Source organism: Bubalus bubalis, chromosome 10 (genome assembly GCF_019923935.1).
Source record: "Bubalus bubalis isolate 160015118507 breed Murrah chromosome 10, NDDB_SH_1, whole genome shotgun sequence".
NCBI classification, from domain to species: domain Eukaryota; kingdom Metazoa; phylum Chordata; class Mammalia; order Artiodactyla; family Bovidae; genus Bubalus; species Bubalus bubalis.
The window spans coordinates 29,753,686-29,773,488 of NC_059166.1; the positions used below are offsets into that span (position 1 = coordinate 29,753,686).

At 41.5% G+C, this 19,803-nt stretch overlaps 1 pseudogene; it reads right to left on the bottom strand.

The window, feature by feature from the left end:
- Positions 1-8,087: 8,087 nt before the first annotated feature.
- Positions 8,088-16,864, bottom strand: LOC102410471 (annotated as a pseudogene).
- Positions 16,865-19,803: the final 2,939 nt, after the last annotated feature.

Sequence of the window (19,803 nt, forward strand, 5' to 3'; positions counted from 1 at the left end):
ATGTATTATCTCATTTGTATATATGTTTGAATTCAGAACTTTAGGGGTTTAGCAAGATAATAAATTGCATATATATAGTATGGAATGCTGGGAGTCACCACAGGAGATCCCACCCATGACAAGGTCATGTGGAAGAGATCTGACGAGCAAGGTGGATCAGAACTCAAGGGACCCCCTGGATCTGCTCGAGCATCTACCCCAAAACCAGAATCTGTCTTACTATTTTGTGCCTTTCACCAACTCTTCCGACATTAGCAGGGGGCTATCCCCGACCACCTTTCTCTGGAAAAAGTCAACTTAGGGCTCTAATTAATAAGTCTCCTGGGCATGAAAGGAGTATTTCAAGTCAAACCTCTCTGATGGCTTTCTAGCTTGCCTGACAGGTTTATCCAGACTCTTGCAGCTATGCACATGATTGTTCACAGCCTCCCAACCATGAGAGACATGGGAAGCCTAAAACATTCTAAAAATATAGAGCCTTTCAAAGAGTTAAAAACTATTAGAGTAGTGCTGGTGTAGGATTTCATTGTTGAGCCAATGCTTGCTGCCAAGTTCCCATATCCCTTACCCATTGTGCACCTGGGAGTGCACTGGTTAACATAGTTGGAATGTAAGACAAACAAGTAGTAGCCTTGGAATTAACCACATCAGACCTTTGAGCTAATTGGTTCTTTCTCTGTTGTGACCCACTGCACCTTTGCTCCGTGAGACTGTACCTTTATTTAGTATTTTCTGAAGCTGGGAGAAATAAAGAAAAAACACTTTAAGGGAAAATAAGTTTTCTGGTTGAGCAGCCTTTATCTTAAAGGGTCATAAAATGTCCACAGGCCTCCAAGGCCAGAAGATAATGTACACAACATTGTTTATGGGAAAGGTATGCAGAAAAAACCCTGGTTTCGATAAAGACAAAACAGATGTAATGTTTGGGCTGACTCTGCATGACTCTGCATATTTCATTTCCCTCTATGTACAAGTCAAGGTATAAAAGTTCCTTTTGAAAATAAAGTTATGGGCCTTGCTCACCAAAGCTTGGTCTCCCCATGTCATTCTTTCTTTCCTTTTCTTTCTTTCTCTCTCTGTTCTTCTTTCAGGATGACTCCTTGGGGCACAGGGGCTCTCTGAGTTCACTTTTTTGCCTGGACTTCTTAGACCCGATCGGGAAGGCGCCCTGCGTCTTCACCAGGGAGTGGGCGTCCTGCGTCCTCACCCTACCTAGAGGGCGCCTGCGGCCTCCGTGAACAGAGCAAGTTCTGTGCCAGGAGCTTTATTGGCTTTCTGTGTAAACTAAGGAAGATCAAGCCTCTTTCTCTCCCCTTTTTTTTACTTTCCTTATCACCGATGCCGTCATCCTGAGGGTACCCCTGGATCCTGCTGGGGCTGGACCCTGGCAATGGAACACAATTAGTAGGGTCTGTTAACTTGTAATCAAATACATGCAAATACCTGCAGTGAAATGTATGAATATGGTAAACTACATAAAGGCTACACAAGTTGCCCCAAAACATTCCAGATCAGGTTTGTTTGCCAATAAATTCAGATTAGGTAGAGTTTTGGTACCAAAAGATTTAGAGAGAATTTTGGAACTACAGATAAGAAACTGTGAACCTTATAAATATTTCAGAACTTGTGTGCTCAGTCTCTAAGTCATGTTGGACATTGTGTGACACCATGGACTGCAGCCTGCCAGGCTCCTCTCTCCGTGGGACTCTCCAGGTAAGAATACTGGAGTGGGTTGTGATTTCCTCCTCCAATGGATCTTTAGTTCAGTCACTCAGTCGTGTCCGACTCTTTGCAACCCCATGAATTACAGCATGCCAGGCCTCCTTGTCCATCACCAACTCCCGTCCCGGAGTTCACTCAAACTTATGTCCATCGAGTCAGTGATACCATCCAGCCTCTGTCGTCCCCTTCTCCTCCTGCCCCCAATCCCTCCCAGCATCAGGGTCTTTTCCAATGAGTCAACTCTTCGCATAGATGGCCAAAGTATTGGAGTTTCAGCTTCAGCATCAGTCCTTCCAATGAACACCCAGGACTGATCTCCTTTAGGATGGACTGGTTGGATCTCCTTGCAGTCCAAGGGACTCTCAAGAGTCTTCTCCAACACCACAGTTCAAAAGCATCAGTTCTTTGGCACTCAGCTTTCTTCACAGTCCAACTCTCACATCCATACGTGACCACTGGAAAAGCCATAGCCTTGACTAGACAGACCTTTGTTGGCGAGGTAATATCTCTGCTTTCAATATGCTATCTAGGTTGGTCATAACTTCCCTTCCAAGGAATAAGTGTCTTTTAATTTCGACTACAAAATATTAGTACTTCCAGATCATTACTAATCAAGGACTTTTTTTCCCTCCCACATCTGTATTGAGTTACTTAGCACTATTTATTTAAACACTTCTCTCATTTAATCTTGGTGACTGTTGATCAATTGACCATATACGTATAGGTCCATCTCTGGACTATCTGTTCTATTCCATTTATTTAAATATCCTCACAACAATGTCACACTATAATTACTGTGGTTACTGTGGTTTGCCATGAGACCTGAAATCAGGTAATATAAGCCCACATTTGTTTTTGTCTTGAGTTTTCCAGGTTCACTGCATTTTCATACAAATATTTCAATCAACTTGACTTTCCACAATTACTATTCCACAAAAAATTAGCTATTTGTAGACAATATGATACACCTGGACCCCCTAGACAATCATTGATCAAACTCACTTAGTAGCAGGATATAAAGTGAACATGTGGAAGTCATTAGCCTTCTTATAAACAAACAGTATCTAACGACATGACAGACCATCCTAGTAACCAAGATAAAATATTAGAAATAACATTTAATCAGAAATGTACAAATTCATATGAGGAAAACTTTAAACTCTAAATAAAATTAAGTTTGGTAAAATGTTATCTCTCATATTTGGATCAGATATTGCCACATCATAAAAATGTCAGTTCTCCCTAGTTTATTGATAGACTTAACTCAGTTCCTCCCCTCAAATTCTAGCTTTTTTGTGAAGCTAGACAAGTTGATACATGTTGCTCCATATGAAATTAATAGAAATACTAAGAAAATTTACGGAGAAGGCAATGGCACCCCACTCCAGCACTCTTGCCTGGAAAATCCCATGGACGGAGGAGCCTGGTAGGCTGCAGTCCATGGGGTTGCTAAGAGTCGGACAGGACTGAGAGACTTCACTTTCACTTTTCACTTTCATGCATTGGAGAAGGAAATGGCAACCCACTCCAGTGTTCTTGCCTGGAGAATCCCAGGGACGGGGGAGCCTGGTGGGAGGCCATCTATGGGGTTGCACAGAGTTGGACATGACTAAAGCAACTTAGCAGTAGCAGCAGCCCTTACATACAAAAAATAAACTGTAAAGTCTGTAGTTAAAACCGTGGTAATAGCCCATGAATATACAAGCCCATGGAACACAAAACAAAAAATCTAGAAGTTGATCCAAGCTCATATAAACTCTTTAAAGTGGTATTTCAAGTCACTGAGAGCAAGAAGGTATTTCAATAAATGATGCTACAACTGGCTGGTTGTTTGGAAAAAGTTACATATGGTGTGGTGTGAAGCATAAAATCTAAGACTGAATTCCCAATGGACCAGTGATTTGAATATAATAAAAGATGAAATTCCACAAGGACCGGAGGAAAACCTGAGTGAATTCGTCTTTATCTTGAGTGAGAAGAAAGACTTCAACTATGACTGAAAGTCCAGAAGTAGCAAAAGAAAAATGGACACATTTGATTGTATGCAGAGTGCATCATGAGAAACGCTGGACTGGAAGAAACACAAGCTGGAATCAAGATTGCCAGGAGAAATATCAATAACCTCAGATATGCAGATGACACCACCCTTATGGCAGAAGCGGAAGAGGAACTAAAAAGCCTCTTGATGAAAGTGAAAGTGGAGAGTGAAAAAAGTTGGCTTAAAGCTCAACATTCAGAAAACGAAGATCATGGCATCCGGTCCCATCACTTCATGGGAAATAGATGGGGAAACAGTGGAAACAATGTCAGACTTCATTTTTTGGGGCTCCAAAATCACTGCAGATGGTGACTGCAGCCATGAAATTAAAAGACGCTTACTCCTTGGAAGGAAAGTTATGACCAACCTAGATAGCATATTGAAAAGCAGAGACATTACTTTGCCAACAAAGGTCCGTCTAGTCAAGGCTATGGTTTTTCCTGTGGTCATGTATGGATGTGAGAGTTGGACTGTGAAGAAGGCTGAGCACCGAAGAATTGATGCTTTTGAACTGTGGTGTTGGAGAAGACTCTTGGAGTCCCTTGGACTGCAAGGAGATCCAACCAGTCCATTCTGAAGGAGATCAGCCCTGGGATTTCTTTGGAGGGAATGATGCTGAAGCTGAAACTCCAGTACTTTGGCCACCTCATGCGAAGAGTTGACTCATTGGATAAGACTCTGATGCTGGGAGGGATTGGGGGCAGGAGGAGAAGGGGACGACAGAGGATGAGATGGCTGGATGGCATCACTGACTCGATGGACATGAGTCCGAGTGAACTCCGGGAGTTGGTGATGGACAGGGAGGCCTGGCGTGCTGCGATTCATGGGGTTGCAAAGAGTTGGACACGACTGAGTGACTGAACTGAACTTGATTGTATATTTTCAGGGCAAAAATACCATAAACCAAGTCAAAGTCAGGCTGACACAAGTTGCAAAATATATCATAAAGGTCAGTATGTTTATCTATCTTAGAAACTTGAGTGAAGGGGAAAAAGCATGAATAAAGTATGTGAAGAAACAATTCATCTAAAAATAAGGCAATGACTCTTACCCATGTCAAACAGTGTTTGACCTTGCTTGTAAGAAACTACATCGAGATACTATTTCTTGCTTATCAAATTGGAAAAAGTATAACATACTCTTTGGGCAAAGCTTTGGGGAAATGGGCACTCTTACATTGCCTGTGGCTTTCCAAATTTGTACAGTTCTCTTAAAGGGCATTTTGGTAATATTTAATAAAACTACAATTGCATTTACTTTTTGACCCAGCATTTACCTTTTTTCTCTGGCTTCAGTGGTTTTTGATGAGAAGTCAGCTGTTATTTGTGTAATTGTTCACCTTTAGGTAATGTTTGTTTCTCTGGTTGCTTTCAAGATTTCCCTTTTTTTTTTTTTAACAGTTGGATTATGATGTGTCTGTGTGGGTTTTTGTTTACAGTTATTGAATTTTTTTGTATATCTGAGTTTCTTTGATCTGTGGGCTGATTATTTTATCAATTCTAAAGAATGCAAATACTTATTTTCCTCCCTTCTTTTTCTGTTTGTTTACTGTAATGTCTATTGACTTGTCAAGTTTACCGATTCGTTCCTTAGCTGTATTCAGTCTACTGATAAGCCTATTGAAGTATTCTTCATCTCTGAGACCATTTTTTATTTCTAACCTTTTTCTTTGGCTCTTTGTTATAGTTTCCATGTCTCTGCTAAAATCCACCATTTACTCATACTGTCCACCTACCCAACTAGACTCATTAACATATTTATCGATTTTTTTTTTGAAGAGTCCCTAACTGGTAATTTCGACAGCTCTGTCATACCTGCATTTGATTTTATTAACATTTTGTTTCTTGACAAGGCCATGCTTCCTTGCATGCCTCGTAATTTTGGTGGAATGCAGTATATAGCATGTTTAAAAATTGAAGGGGCTGAAATAAATTTTATGTCCAGCAAGGGGCATATCTTTCTTTCCATCATGATGTTAGCCTTGAAATTTGAGTGAATCTAATCTGTAGTTGAGCTGGGCCTGGACTCTATGGTTAGATTCAGCTCACCACAGATTAAGTTATTTGAAAATGGAAGTGTTAGCTGCTCAGTCATGTGCAACTCTTTGTGACCCCATGGACTATAGGCCACCAGGTTCTTCTGTCCATGGAATTCTCTAGGCAAGAATACTGGGAGTGGGCTGCCATGCCCTCCTCCAGGGGATCTTTTCAATCCAGGGATTGAAACCCTTGTCTCCTGCATTGCAGGCAGATTCTTTACCGAGTTATTCAAGGGTTGCATCAAAACACTGTCTTTGATATACTTGGAAACTGTATGCCTGAAGAGCTTATTTTAGCTCTCCAATCTCCCTCTGAAGCAGGCCCCATGTTTTACCTCGGGGTTGGGGGCCTCTCATACAGTTGCTTCTCCCCCAGCTGAAAACTATGAAAAGCAGCACAAGGCCAAAAATGCCTGTGGATTTGTTATCCTCTGCTTTGGCCCTCCGATTTCAGCAGGCCCCACAGAGGTGTGCCTCAGCTGGTGTATCCTTCAGCTCTCCTGCTTTGCCCCCACAAGCACTCCATGAAAGTCTATGGAAGAGAGTTGTGTCTCCCAGGGATTTTAAAGGCCTGTGTCAGGGGCTTCCCTGGTGGCTCAGTGGTACAGAATCCACCTACCAATACAGGAGACAAGGGTTCGATTCCTGGTCCAGGAAGATCCCACATGCCATAGAGTAACTACACGTGTGTGCCACAACTATTCAGCCTGTGCTCTAGAGCCTGGGAGCTGCAACTCCTGAGCCCATACACCCTAAACCCTGTGCTCAAGGGAAGCCACTGCCAGGAGAAGCTGGCACACCACAATGAAGAGTAGCTTCTGCTTGCTGCAACTAGAGAAAAGCCCACGAAACAATAAAGACCCAGCACAGCCAAAAATAAGCAGAACATTTTTTTAAAGGGGCCACGTCAGCTAAATTTCATTACAAGCTCAGTTGTTCAGTTGTCTCCTTACCTGCTTCTGTGGAAGCTTCCTCCTCTCTGCACTGTCCTGTTCACAGCCATGTCAAAGATGAAAGCAACTGTTACAACCTCTCTTCTAGGAAGTGCTTTTACTTTTTGAATTCAATAGGTTTTCAACCTTAGCTCTGCTGCTGCTGCTAAGTTGCTTCAGTCGTGTCTGACTCTGTGGGACCCCTTAGATGGCCTCCCACCAGGCTCTCCCGTCCCTGGGATTCTCCAGGCAAGAACACTGGAGTGGGTTGCCATTTCCTTCTCCAATGCATGAAAGTGAGAAGTGAAAATGAAGTCACTCAGTCGTGTCCAACTCCTAGCGACCCCATGGACTGCAGCCTACCAGGCTCCTCCGTCCATGGGATTTTCCAGGCAAGAGTACTGGAGTTGGGTGCCATCGCCTTCTCCGAACCTTAGGTCTGGCAGACTCTAAATATTTTGTAGTTTATGCAGCTTCTCATTGGTAGGATGGGAGCAGTGTGTTTTTATTAATAGTTTTTTGTTCTTTTTAATATGCCTACTGGTGTATTTTAAATTACATGTATGCCATTCATTGTATTTCTATTTGCCAGAGCTATTCTATTTATGAGCTTCCCTGGTGGCTCAGTGGTAAAGAATCCGCCTGCAATGCAGGAGACACGGGTTCAACCCCTGGGTCGGGAAGATCCTTGGGGGAAGGAAATGGCAACCCACTCCAGTATTCTTGCCTGGGAAATCCCATAGACAGAGGAGCCTGGTGGGATACAGTCCATGGGGGTGCAAAGAGTATGACATGACTGAGCAACTAAAACACTACCACTCTATTCATACGAGTGAGCTGCAGATGGCCTACTCCTTTAGAATGCATTTCTTATGCAAAAGGACATTTGCTTATATAACCCATTTAGGTTTTTTGGTACTACAGAACTTGATGTAGAAAAGATGAGAGAATCTGCCATTTCTTAATGACTCTCATTTAAGCAGCAATTTGGCTAAAGGCAAAAAATGGCCTCTGCAGAATCTATTGTGCTAGATTTTAGCAGTATTTTCACATTTTCAGAGGAAAGCTATAGGCTTATTCCAAGAACACAAGTATAGAAATAGATCTACCAGATCTCAAATACTTTAAGAAGTCAGTGATCTGGAATTTTCTTTATCAACATCTTTCCTACTGCCTAAAAAATAGTCATCCTACCTGTCATTCTAAAAAGGCATGCATTCATAAGTTATTTATCAAGTGTTTTGAGTAACACATAGTTTGCACATCAAAAAGGTATGTGAAAAGCACACAGTAGGTATGCAGTCCACTTGCCCTGCTGGCTCCCATGTTAACAGAGGAAACCCAAAAGGCTATAATATTTTTTCCTCCAAAAAAGTCGAATTTATTATTTCACATCAACTTTATAGAAGTTAAAGAGAACAATTAAGTTGTTTCATAGACTGGAAGGTGACTTATTAATTCCCTTTCATGTCCAAACCTCATCAGTCACTACATTTGTGAGGTAAATCAGCCAAATACTTGAAATCTAGATGAATTTTAAGATCTTCAATCTGTCCTATTGAATATTCACAGTATTGAATAAATAAATCCCTTCAGATAAATGTGAATTTAAATGTTTGCAATATTCTAGCATACTTGATGGAGAAGGCAATGGCACCCCACTCCAGTACTCTTGCCTGGAAAATCCCATGGACAGAGGAGCCTGGTGGGCTGCAGTCCATGGGGTCGCTAAGAGTCGGACATGACTGAACGACTTCACTTTCACTTTTCACTTTCATGCATTGGAGAAGGAAATGGCAACCCACTCCAGTGTTCTTGCCTGGAGAATCCCAGGGACAGGGGAGCCTGGTGGGCTGCCACCTATGGGGTCACACAGAGTCGGACACGACTGAAGCGACGCAGCAGCAGCAGCTTACTTGAGATGGAGAAGGAAATGGCAACCCACTCCAGTATTCTTGCCTGGAGAATCCCAGGGACAGAGGAGCCTGGTGGGCTGCCGTCTGTGGGGTCACACAGAGTCGGACACGACTGATGTGACTTAGCAGCAGCATACGTGAGGAGCCTTTCCCACAGTCATCACAAACATGAGGAAAAATTTTACTGTGTTTAGTAGCAACATGTCTGTTAACATTTGTATGAAGTCTACTCTGAAAGCCACACACTTGACAAAGAAGTTTTTACATTTGTCAAATGTGATTTTGCTTAAGAGGCTATGCTGTCCATGTTCTCCATTGTTACACTTATCACTTAACTCTATTAATGTACACGCATGCTCGTTTACCACAAGGCCATGCAAGTCTTCTGGATCATTCGTTTCATGTTCACAGAACAGACACAAGTACTGTTCATCACAGCTGCTCCTGGAAATGTAGGTAGAGTTCACTGCTTGAAGAGAACTGTATGTCACATTACTTACACCAATAAAGGTGATCACTAAAATGGGTGTCTGCAACGTGCTGTCTGAAGTTCTCAAAAAATTACTGTCTTATAATCACACTATTTATAAATGTAGGGATCCTCTTCATGCAGTTTGGCATGTTCGATCAGAAGCATGTTGGTAGAGAAACTCTCTTTGCATACTCGACACATGTTTGAATCAGTACGCTTGTGCTTCAAGATCATACACCTGCTTTAAATTGGAAAAATATTTGCTGTTGAACTCACAAAGTTCACATTTATAGAGGCCACTGTTGCTAGCTCCCAGTAAAGGCCATTTCTACTGTGCAGTCACATTCAAAGCTTGGCTCTTGTCAACAATTTTGCAAAGTTTAGCCGGTGGCTCTTCATCAGTTTGGGCTTGGAATCTCTCAGAGGAATTGTTTCCTGTCTCTATATCATAGTCTTCAGAAATTGTATGCATTTCTGCGGCAACTGGAACACCTTCAGCAGTCTGAACTTCTATGGGGCTCTCCTCTTGGGTTTGCTGGTGGACTGATTCAGGGGAGCACAGTCTTTCATCACAAATTTCAATATCAGCAGATTTTTCTGTAGGAAAGGCAGTGTGGTCTAGAAGTCTAAGTACAGGACTGGAAACCAGGTAGTTTTACTTTCCGTTTCTGGCCTAGATTCCATCTGTAAATTTTGGCAATTCATTTGACATCTCTGTATCAGAATCAAAGATTTTGCTGTCAATTTAAGTCTGGTTATCTCACAGAACATACACTGTAACAATGATCAGAAGAACTTCCATTCAATCCATCTGCAATTCTGCTTATTCCAGAGGAATCTGAATAATGAGAAGGATGTAAAGTTTTCCTTTTTCTTTTTTTAGGATATTCATTTGTATCTTTTTAATTTGGTGTAATTCGTAATACTGGAGCGAGGAAAACTGAATTACAGGGAAATTTTCACAGATGGTGAAATATGCCAGTACCCGGGGGCCAGTCCAGGTACAGCTGCGAGGCAGCGGCCAAGAGGCCTGAGTGTGGGCGGAGGGGTGGCCCTGCTCAGGTTGGTGCTCCACTGGGCCCTATAATATAGCATTTTAAAGAATATCAAGTTTCTTTTTTTAGAACTTCTAGCATTTTCCAGCTAGGAAGAATTCAAGTCCTAAACAAATGCAAGGTAATAAAACAGACATCATACTGACTGAAAAAGGTTGGTTTCAGAGAACAAGAAAGCAGACTATTCAAATCATCTGCACACATGTTTATGGAATCATGCTTACTGGGTACCTCAGGTAGGCTGGCCCACAAGACTTGATTTAAAGGTGGGGGTGGGGAAGACTGGGCTTCCCAGGAGGCACTAGTGGTAAAGAACCCACCTGCCAATGCAGGAGACATGAGAGACATGGATTCGATCCCTGGGTTGGGAACATCCCCTGGAGGAGGGCATGGCAACCCACTCCAGTATTCCTGCCTGGAGAATCCCATGGACAGAGGAGCCTGGTAAGCTAAAGTCCATACGGTCGCAAAGACACGAATGAGCAACTTAGCATGCACACATGGGGGGAGGACTTACGCATCTATATTATAGCTAGTTGGTGCTGCAGGATACTGCTTTTTAAAATATTTTTATTTATTTTTTGGCTGCACCAGGTCTTAGATGCAGCATGTAAGCTCTCTTAGCTGTGACATGTGGGATCTAGTTCCCTGACCAGGAAGCAAACCCAGGGCCCCTGCATTGGGAATGTGGAATCTCAGCCACTGGACCACCAGGGAAGTCTCACATAGGCCACTGCTTTTTACAATGTTTTGCTCGCCAATGGCTTGGGATGAGGAAGGTGGGTGAGACACTGGAGATGGACACAAAGATACGCACCTAGAATGAGTAGTGAGAGATGATCAGCTGAAGGAAAAGGTGGCAAAGGAGGAGGAGCCATTGTTGCAAGAAAGCAAAGGAGCAGAAAAAGCTTTTTCGGAAAGTAAGCAAAGAGACACTAAGAGTTAAAAATGGTGAGGAGAGATAGATACTAAATTTTGGTAAAAACGTAGATATCAACTAGTGGATATAGCAGTATGTATGTTGGGCTACACCCCACAGCTCTGCAAGTTTTGTAGTTGCCCAGCCTTGAGACTGCAAAGGAACCCAGAGATAGAGACAGAGACATCAAAGGCTTAATAGATGGGAGGTCTTACATACCTCAAACAGGTCCTGGAGAATCCACATGCAACAGACTGTGGGCAAGACATGGGAGCAGTCTTCGCTACCTGGAGGGAAAAGAAGGCTACTATTTATACAAAGAATTGACATCAGGTTGGCTCATCAGCTACCAGGGAAACCAGCAGCTGAGGCATGTCCCTCATTGCCCCCTGGGTTAATGACAATCACAAGAGTAGATATTGCCCTTTAATAAATTAGCAGATGGAGCCCTTCTGGCCTAAGGGGCAAGCACGCTTATGAGAACAGGGCACAGGTGCAGCAGGGACTGGTTAAGCAGGGGGCTCAAAGAGCAAGAGAATAGCCATCTTGCATGGCCCGATCATATACTCCTTCCCTACCTATCCTGAATGACCCTTACAGTCACAGGGATTGTATGGGGGTTCTGATGACACACACGGCTGTTCTAGACTCCATTCACTGTTTTTTTTGCATTGCCTGAGGACTCAGGCAGGCCTTTTGTAATATCTTCCACCTGTTGTAATGCATTGCAGACGACACAGGGAACAATGGCTGTTATCACGCTGTATCACTGCTTTGCCCACTTCTGTAGCTAAAGTCAGAAACCCAAGGTACTCTTACTATTTTACCATTGCCACACAGGTCCCAACCAAGCCCTACAAACCTGCTCCTAAGTCCATGTCCCTAAAGCCTGTGTCTGTAATTGTTTAGGGGTGATGGGTTTGGTGTATGGTTGTCTTTTGTAGCTAACCCAGGTCCTTGTATTTTGTCTATGTGAAGCCTACCCTGTACAATGAGATGAACCATGAGGATGGAGCTGCTACTTTTAAGCTGGGAAAAGACTGAGGTTAACAGAATATCACCAATATAATGGAAGAGAAAGCTATCTCTCCCAGTAGACACTGGTCACAGTCCCCAGATGCTAGTGGATGGCCACCTTGGCATCACCCCCGCAGCTTTCTGTTCCCCATCCTTATGTCCTTATTTCCTGGTGCCTTGGTGTTCCCCAGGAGTTTCCTCAGCCTCTTGGCTGGCTCAGCAATTGTTGGGCTACACCCCTTGGCCTGCAAGCCTTGTAGTTGCCCAACCTCAAGACTGAAGAAAGAGCTCAGAGACAGTGACCCAGATATAAATGGCTCCATAGGTCGGGAATCTTACCCATCTGAAGCAAGGTCCAGGAGTGACACACTACCATGTGCGGCAGACAGTAAGCAGGACACAGCAGCCATCTTTGCCACAGCGGGTGTGGGGGAGGGGCCTGCCATTTATAGGGCGAACTGACGTCAGCTCTTGGCTCATCAGCAACCAGGGAAACCAGCGACTGAGGCACTTCCTTCATTGCTCCTTGAGCATCAGAAGGTGTTTTCCTTTAATAAACTAGCAGGTGGAGCCATTCTGGCCTAAGAGGCAGGGGCAAGCACATTCATGTGAGTAGGGTATAGGTAAAGCAAGGGCTCAAAGACCAAGAGAACAGCCATCTAGAGTGGTCTGACTATACAGTACATAACTGACTATACAGTACATAACTAAGGTCCCTGCACTGCAGGCTGTCCTTGCACTGACAGAGAAGCCCCGAGAGTGGAGGGTTTTGATAACTTCTAAGACTCAAGAGTTAGAGTACAGAGGAGATGGCAGGTGGTTCAATCTTTCCACCAGAGATGGCTACAGCCAATCTTCCCTCTGCCTCAAATTACCTAGGTGCACATACAACTGCCTCTGCAAATACTAATCTTTCTCCATTATCCAGATTTCTATTTCATATTTCTATTAGCATGACTTTTATCCTGTGAAATTGTGCTCACTCAGTCATGTCTGACTCTTTGCAACCCTGTGGACTGTAGCCCACTTGGCTCCTCAGTCCATGAGAATTTCCCAGGCAAGAATCCTGGTGTGGATTGCCATTTCCTACTCCAGGCGATCTGTGAAATAATAGCCTATCATGTAAAGCAGCATTTGATTCTTTCTTGATCTTATTTACAATATAAGGACAATTTAATCAACCAGGAATGGGTCTATTACAGTAGTTCTCAAACTCGAGTGTACATTACAGTCACCTGGAAGGTTTGTTAAACCACAGCTTGCTGGACCTCATCCCAGAATTTCTAATCCAGTGGTTCTGTGGAAAGAACAGAATTTGCATGTCTAATAAATCCCTGGGTAAGGCTGCTGCTGTTTCCAGAATCATTTGCTCTGTTATAGTCACCTGGGATGAATGATTCCAGCTGTTCCCCCACCATCATGCTTCTCTTTGATAAAAGGAAAAGGAAAGAGCTTCTCAGTTCACATTGATTAAAAAAAAGTTACATTCAAAACATTGTACAACTGATTGCAACTCACCAGGGTGCTGACACCAGGCTTGAGAACAACTTTAAACTATTGACCAAAGGAAGGGTCTGGATTACTTACAGAGGCAAAATGCTGTCAGCTGGGCAGAATGCCAGGATTGGTATCTTTCTAAGAGTCAGCTAGATCCTTTTGAAGAGGACTTCTTGAAAATTAAATGTTTCTTTAAATAGAACTATGACAAGCACTCACTCATTCCTGTGTTTTTTTCTGATGGATGCAATGGCAAAGCCTGTTTTAATGAGATATGATTTTATAAGTTATTTGGCATCAAGTTACTTGTGTTTGATGAGATAATTCATTTCTTATCCTTGTCATATGTATAATACTCGATTTCTTCACCCAAGGAACAATTGATCAATAAATATTTGTTGAATGAATATTCAACATCATAAAACTGAGTATAATTCTTGTGTTGTCCTGTTGGCTGCATAAGGATAACAGACATGGTGCTAAAAATTCAAGTTGTTAAGGTGAGGGTCACAAAGGGAGAGATCTTCAGAAGAAAGATGTAGTGGGGAGATGTGTTGTTTTACTGAGGAACTTTCATGCAAGAGCCTCTGCCCACGACAGTAGATTATGTAGATTACTGTCTGCACCAGAATGTGCAGCTGGGGGTGACATGGGACTGGGACCCAGCCTGCATTCTGTTCATCTACTCATCAAGCCATGTACATGAGCACGGGGCTGCCACCATCCAAGGAAAGAATAGGTTTGCCTAATTAATCTCAAAGACGCATGCTCAGTTGCTCAGCCATGTCTGAATTGCTGTGACACTGGATGATACCGCATCAGGCTCCTCTGTCCATGGGATTTTCCAGGCAAGAATACTGGATTGGGTTGCCATTTCCTCCTCCAGGAGATCTTCCCGACCCAGGGATTGAATCTGAGTCGCCTGTGTCTTCAGCATTGTAGGCAGATTCTTTACCTGTTGAGCCATCAGGGAAGCCCCCAATACCGATGAACTCTTGGCAGCCTAGTTTCCCTGTGTCTGGATTTTTCTCCATTAATTAGTCATTGGCCATCTTGAAAATGTTGGCGGGTACATAGCATTACTAATTGTTCCACCTGAACACCTCATGCATGGAACTCCATGGTGGACCTCCAAGAATTCTTTCTTGCCATGCCCCCATCAGCAGAGGATTGGACTCTTTTCTATGAATACTGATGGACAGCTTTACTTTGTGGATTTAGGGATTCTGGGAAGGCCTGAAAAATGATCCCCAGAGGAATATTACCCTATTTAACAACTAGAGCTTGACATTCCAATTTAATTTGATCATCTTAGCTCAAGGCATGTTGAAATGAAACAAGTAATTAAGAATTATTCTGCTGTCAGTGTATTCCTTTTAGCACCCTGTGGTTGTATGTCACAGTACTGAGCTTCGACATTATGGATTTACTTGGCTGAGCCATTTCCCTTATCCTAGGCTCTCTGGGTCTTGTCTCAGTTTTGGTCATCTCATTTTCCCCAGTACTTCCTACAGTCTCTGTTACATAGTAGGCCCTCAGCAGATGTTTATTGACTAAATGAATCACCAACAATCCTATCACATCCTTGTTCAGTTTATTCAGAAAAATTAAGATTCTATGTTCATAACCTCAAAAATTTATTTTTAAGGTATGCTAAAGAAGATTTTGATTTCTTATTTTCTGATCTAGATGGTAAACCCAAATTAGTTCTTCACATCTTTAGATTTACAGATGTCTTATCATTTGGAATAAAAATCACTTCACAGAAAATGGTTTGTCATTACCATCTGCTTCTTTCATTTGATTCTGTTCAATTTTCAAATGAGCTTTAACATTCTACTCTAGTACATATTATTTTCATTGCTTTTCTTCATATTTTGGGCATTTGTTCTGGCACTATCCATTAGACCATATCCTCCTCTTACATGGAGAAATGGCTAGCACATGGCCGTTCACCAAGAACTACATTTCCCAGTCCCCACTGGGTCAAGTTGTGGTCATGTGACTAGTCCACACCAATAAAATGTGATCAGAAATGATGTCTTCTTCTAGGCCAATATAAAAAAGTATACTTCCTCTGTACTCCTTTCTCCTTTTTCTGGTTGTCATAGAGCAATAATGAGCCTTGTAATCTTTACTATACTATGGATTCCTTTGGCACACATTAAAAGCCTCTGAATCCCTTTGCAGAATGTTTGTTAAATGTATACAAATCTAGAATTATAAAGGAAACAAACTATATTAAGTAAAATTATTAGACTATTTAGAAAATCAGTAATACATAATATATCTGAGTATATTCATTATCTATCACTATGTAACAAATTACCATAAAACAAAATTTTTTTCATGGTTTCTGTGGGTCAGGAGCAGCTTAACTGGGCAGTTCTGGTCCAGAGTCTTTCAAAAGGCTACATTCAAGGTGACAATTAGGAATGCAATCATCTGGAAGCTCGAGTGGGGGAAAGACCCACTGCTAAGCTTGCTCAAACAGCTGTTGGCAGGTTTCAGTCCTTTGTCACATCCATCCCTCTACAGAGTTCTCATGTCATGGCAGCATGATCTCCCCAAGAGCAAGTGCTCAAAGAAAGGGCACAGAATCCATTGAAATGTTATAGCCTAATCTCAGAAATGACATAGAATCACTTTTACCAGACTCTATTCACTAGAAGAGTATTACACAAAGGTGCGAATGCCAGGAAACTGGGGGCCATGCAAAAGCCTGCATACCACAATGATTTTTTTGTTTTTGTTTTGTATTAAAATACAAGATTTAGAGGAAAGTCTAATAACCACTGCAATTTTGAAAGTGTGCTGAGTATAAGTGATTCTTTGAAAGTTTGGCAACAACAGTGATGATAAAAAAGAAATCTATGATTTATTTGTTACAAAGGTGCAAGTACTGCTAATAGTTTCTGTGGTTCTTGCCTATACTTATAATTAAAGGAAAGGACAAATTTTGGTTTGAAATTAACAGTGATGTAACTTTTCCCTTGCAAATATATGGGCAGCCCTGAATTCTATCCATGAATCCTTTGGAGGTTAGCAGACTCTTGAATTCCAGCCAATGACCCTATGAGATTGGAGAGCCCCAGATAGCTTAGTACCCCGAATCACTACTTGAGGAAATAGTTATCAAACCATTACAATTGCCTTGATCTGTTGAGAGAGAGAAAGCCTCTATCATGTGTGAGCCATTATATAGAGTCTATTTGTTATTAATACTATTTGTTGTTTAGTCCCTAAGTTTTGTCCAACTCTTTTGCGACCCTGTGGACTGTAGCCCACCAGGGGCCTGTCACAGGGTTTCCCAGGCAAGAATCTGGAGTGGGTTGCCATTTCCTTCTCCAGGGGATCTTCCCAACCCAGGGATCAAACCTGTGTCTCCTGCATTGACAGGCGGATTCTTTACCAGTGAGCCATTCTCTCTCTCTCTTTAGTCGCTAAGTCAAGTCTGACTCTTTGCCATGGACTACAGCCTGCCAGGCTCCTCTATCCATGGGATCCTCTAGGCAAGAATACTGGAGTGGGTTGCCACTTCCTTCTCCAGGGGATCTTTCCGACCCAGGAGTCAAACCTGGGTCTCCTGCATTGCAGGTAGATTCTTTACCAACTAAGCTATAAAGGAAGCCCCAATGAGCCATTAGGGAAGTCCATTTGTTACTATAGCCTATCCTATACTCCCTAATACATTTGCCAATTAATTACAATATTATTTCTACTTTATTTTGTCCTTCAACATACACTTTTGAGTAAAATTTTAACTTACCTTTGTGTTAAATTCCATAAATTTATCTGCTATTTTAGAGCATTCATCTCATTCCACTAAGATCTAATTCACTAACTTAATATGTACATGTAATAAAGACATGTAGAGACTAAATTATATTATTCCAGTGACTTTTATTTTTTTCCTTCAGCTTTCAGTTTTATACACCAGATGGTTGCCAGCTGGATCCCTATGAATAAATTGTAAATAATCAATAATAATCAATATTTTTATGGCTCATGCTCCTAAAAGATATTTAAGCACGTTAATGAACTTGTTTTCAAACAATGAGCATCTCATCACAGGGACAACAGATCATCCCACATGCCATTGGCAGAAATATCTCCCTGGGACAAGTAATGGAGACTGAAAGACTGAAGGTATCTAGGTAAAGCTTCTGGATGGGTTTGTGTTAAAAGAAATTAACCTAGTTATAGTACAAGGTTGGGAGAAGGCAATGGCAACCCACTCCAGTACTCTTGCCTGGAAAATCCCATGGACTGAAAAGCCTGATAGGCTGCAGTCCATGGGGTTGCTAAGAGTCGGACACGACTGAGCGCCTTCACTTTCACTTTTCACTTTCTTGCACTGGAGAAGGAAATGGTGACCCACTCCAGTGTTCTTGTCTGGAGAATCCCAGGGACGGGGGAGCCTGGTGGGTTGCCGTCTATGGGGTCCCACAGGGTCGGACATGACTGAAGTGACTTAGCAGCAGCAGCAGCAGCAGCAGTACAAGGTTGAAGGGGTTTTGTTGTCATGGACATTAAAAAAAATGGTACAACCACTAAGAAAACAAAGTCAGGTCTGTGATTTTACAATTCTTTCTAAAATTGAATTTTAAAGATGAGCCAGTGGTGTTAATTTCAACCTAACTAGCCAGATACTAGTATGACAAAATGAATTTTGAAAATAATTGTCTTGCAAAAGATCAAGTCATTTTTAGGCATATATATAATGGCTGGTTGGAATTCAGCATAAAGATTCCTTTTAAATGGAAGCGAACCATGTAACATTTATAGTTTTCTTACTGAACTATATAGTACTCCCCTTCACTGTTCAAGAGAAGATTCATTAAGCAAAAACAGCACTATAGGGCACTCCAGAAAAAAAAAAAATAGAAACAACAATTCTCTCTGGAAGCAAATATCCCCCTAGCAGTAATTTAGAACTAGATTGATCAAAATGGTGATTTACTAACGAATATTTCATTTTCCTATATTAAAGTATAATTTTGACCATGATTTATAAGAACCACATACAAAAAAAAAATCTTTTCTTAGTTAGTTCTTAGCTCCTCATTATCTTATGCAACTTCAGTAAAACTAAATGGTCTAAAGTGAAGACAAATTTGTATTATAATAGCAGGGCTTATTGTAAAAGTTTTAGAATATACAGAAAAGCTTGCCGCAACTAGAGAAAGCCCATGCACAGCAACAAAGACCCAGTGCAGCCAAAAATACATAAATAAAATAAATTAAAAAAAGAAAAAGTGTTGTGCTACATTGAAATTAGTTACAGAATGATTATATATATATATTCTCATATATTTTATTAGTTTATTATAAAATTCTAATGCAGTTTTCTTTATGAAAAGCTATAGGATGGAGTTAAACTGTTGGGTCTCTGATAATGTTTGTAGACCATCTAAAGTATAAAATTATTATGACCCTGTATAAGATTATATAACTTATATTGGAAAGAGCAAGCCATCTGCAAAGATGGCCAGAACTTTTCTTATGACTTGGATTTATCTGACAACTCCCAGTAACTTTAAAACCTAGATGAATATTTATTTCCCTTACATTTACTTTTTACTTCCTTTCAGTTTCATGGGGCAAAAATCAGGTATTTTCATAAACAAAGCATAGCCTAAGGTTTGGAGGAAGAGAAGATTCAGGTGTGGCACTGATAATTTATTTTCTGTCTTGATGAAAAATTGTGCTGAATAACAGAATAAAATATGGCATCACAATTCATCTAGTTGACTTTATCTACTTTTCAAAATTCAATCATTTTTTGACATTGACACAATCATTTATCTCTGAAAAGTTGGAGGGCATATGCCTTCCCTGCAGGCAATTTATATATTTATAACTGAGCCATCTTCTCAGAGAGATTATTTAATTCTGCTTCCTCTTCCACACCTGTCATCCCATTGTATACACCCTTAGTGTCTCATTTTTCTAATGCTCTAAACACTTAATTTCCAGTTAATATGCACCTTAAATTCATCCTTGAGCTGTCTAGGCTTGAATGCAGATATCATTACCCTATAGTCCCCTTGACACAATGAATTCACAATTTCTGTGCATTTTGTTACCCGCCCCGTCTTGGCTTTTCTTAAGGCACTAATAAATATATCAGCCTGAAACCCTCAAATAGATTTTCATTTCACATTTATCCTTTTGAACAGCCTGGTGCAGCATAT